We start from the raw sequence: 3398 nt of genomic DNA on the forward strand, positions 1-3398 counted from the left end.
GGGCACAGCGCGACTGTGCTCCATGACGAGTCCAGCACGTCATGGCAAAAAAATGTGCAATGTACAACATAGCATAAAACATGCACCAGAGTAAATTTTCAAAGCGCACACAGTTAATACATACTCATAGCGACATGCTGTAATGTTTTAAATAGCTTTGCATGCAAAATGCTTTAGCCCCGCGTGTATTGTTTGGTGCATGGTTAATTAACACACATTATAAGATGTGTTATGAACTGAATATATTTGTCTAAATATGCAACAAAGCCAAAGTCTCTTAAGACATGAACAGGGGGTGTAGATTACATGGAAAAGGAGCTGGGAAGAGAGAACACACATTCTATGATTATCCTCAAAGCTAAAATAGCCACTGAAATCACAAGTTTTCTCTACACTGCAAAAACACATGTTAATTCCGCACAAGCATTTCAGACTGAAAGCATTTACCAGGCCTCATTTCATGTCTTTCACTTTGCTTTGCAACAAAAGTGCCACTTTTAATAAGCATTTGACTAGGCCTCATTTCATAATCTCATGTGCCATGTGTTTTCCACTTGCACCAAAATCTTCGTCATTTTAAATGCAGTCTGTCAAAAGCACAAAATATAAAGCAATGCCTAATCTAGCTCTATCAATCCTCCCTTTTGATTATATCAAATCATACCTCAAATGATTTGTAAATCATCACACTTATTTAATTTAACAGGTTACATTTTTATTGCAAAAGCTGAGCATATAACAATTTTACTTCTATTTCTAAGGCAAACACAAATCCTGTCTGTAATGAGATCATACGTAGTCAAGCTCAAAGTTTAGTGTAGAGTATTGTAAGTAGCTCCTTGGAACTGTTAGTCTTTTCTAAAATAAGTAACTAAAATAATAAAAGGAAAATTCAACAGGACAGTTCTCTTTTCTATTTTCTTTTCTTCTTTTTCTTTCACCATTCAAAGATTATTTTTCTCTTCAGCTCTTGACAATTCTCAGTTATTGTTTCAGCCTTTCTTTTTCTCGTTATAACCGGCTTGCCTTCAGGGTGGCTCAAAGGGTGTGGCATTCTGTACTTTTTCCATGCAATTTGGCCACTCAGGTGCTGAGAAACTCTGACAAAGCACCATCAATTCTCTGCACTTTTCCAGTCCAAGACTTTCATTTTTATTTTCACTTTGATCAGATTCAGATGTTTCAGCTATGGGTGCAAATGATTTTTCAAGGGACCACTGCAGATGTTTTGAATACCCTTTCAGCCAGCTTTTTCCTACCTCCACTCATAGGCCCACAGCACTAATTTCTTCTTCAGAGGCTGCATCTGACTCTTTCATCCTTTGGAAACCGCTTTCATCTGAGTCAGTTTCCACTTTTTGCTTTTCCAGTGCCACTTCAGTTTTCTCTAGTGCTGCTTTAGACTCTGTGTGTTCCCTTACAGCTTGACTGACCCTCTTCTGTGGACTTTTGACCACTGCTGGCATATCTTCTTGAAGAGATGCTGTTTTATCAGGGGGAAACAGGACCATACGTGTGTGAGAGGCATGCACCCAATTTGGAAGGCCACCACGTTTCACAACAGTCTTTGCCAGGATCCTTTCGAACAGGTCTTTCCATTTCACAGCATCTCTCAGATCAAAGTTTTGGCACCATTCATTATGTAGATCTTGTGTAGTAGCTGCAATCTGGTGAGAAACTGCATGCTCCACATCAGTCAGACCTTCACAGCAATGGCTAGTCTTTTCATCTGTGTTTTTCACAAGTGCATTTGCATGTCCAACTTCAAGCCACTTTGGTGATGCTGAAACACAGTCTTTTGCAAAGTGTAACTCTATGCTACCTTTGTGTTGTTTTTTTATGCTTGAAACTTCAGGCAGATAGCTACAATTCAATCTTTGTCCAATTTGTGGTTTTGCACACATCATCTTTGAGCCCTTATTATGATCTGATTTCAGAGAAACTGGTAATCTATACCTGGGCATCAGTTTTTCCAATAACACATTTACTACTATGCAGTTGTCACTTTTCCCCCAACAAAAATTCTGATACAACCCTGTTGTTCTGCTTCTGAAACAATTTCTTGAGCCTCTTTTAATTCACCTGTGAAGATTCCATTGAATGTATATGCTAACAGAGCACAATTTTGTGCAACTGAATTAGCACTTCTCTCTCCCATGACAACAGTGACTCCCATTTGAGCAGATATACTGCATGTTATGGTAAGGCAATCAATTTCGAATTTTTGGCTGAGATAACTACTGAAAGCCATGAAGCCTTGACAACATAATGTATAGGAAGCACAGCATGTGCTGCTCTTATTGTGTCATTGTTACCTTTCAAATATGGGCCATCTACAAAATGGACATTGTTGGGCTGAATCAGACGTTCATCCTTAAAGTCTGATCTTGGCTTTATGCATATTTTCATGACATCTAGACACTCATATTCAGTTTCATTGATGTTGGGGTCAAAGGTCATTGGGAAATAAATCACAGACCCTTGAACACATTCATGTTTTTGAGCAGGCACTGAGAGAGTGAAGCCCTCCCTCTCACTGCAAATTGGTGTACTTTCTTTTAAATAAACTTTCATTCCTAGTGCTGGGGCGTGACACATTTTCTCTTTCAACTCTAGGAATGCTTTTATGCAATTGTTGTCCAATGGAAGCGGATCAGACACATCCTTGTGTGTCAGCCTCAGTAAAGGCTTAGCCACTAGAGAAAGGTTTGGTAACCACTCACTACAGTAGCTAACCATTCCCAAAAACTTCCTAACTTCTTTCTGAATTTAAGGTGAATTAGTCTGGTGAATTATTTCCACTCTCTCTGATGACACCTTTCTAGCTCCCTTTCCAATTATGTGTCCCAGACATTCATTTTCTTTTTGTCAGTACTCCTGACTATTCTCATGTAATGGCACTGTGACATGAACTTGACAAAAATCAATAACAGTAAGCCATTCTTCAGCACATGGAATGTGAACAAATATATAGGCTAGATTCTGTACCACAGGACAACATGGAAAAGTTATGCTATTAATCTCCTGCACAAATCTGTTCTTTTCATTTAGTTTCTGTGAACCTATGATCAGAAAGTTACATAATTCCACCAAAAATCTTTTACTCAGTTTATCTCTAATTATTAGTAACATTTCTGCAACTGATGGTGTTCTTGAATACATGTCATCTGGTTCTAATTTTAATAAGACATGTTCTGCACATTTTATTAATCTGGCATCCTTCTCTGTGAACTCTCCTATTTCTGTGTTTATTATTTCTTTCAAATCAGAAGGTAATTTTTCAACTGTCTTTTCTGAAAGCAATGCTACAGCTGTCTCTTGTTGGGCCATTTTAAAATGTACATCCTCATCAGGAATCTGAAAATTAACATTATCTGGTGTACAGTAATTTGTGCTGT

Source organism: Triturus cristatus, chromosome 8 (genome assembly GCF_964204655.1).
Source record: "Triturus cristatus chromosome 8, aTriCri1.1, whole genome shotgun sequence".
NCBI classification, from domain to species: Eukaryota; Metazoa; Chordata; class Amphibia; order Caudata; family Salamandridae; genus Triturus; species Triturus cristatus.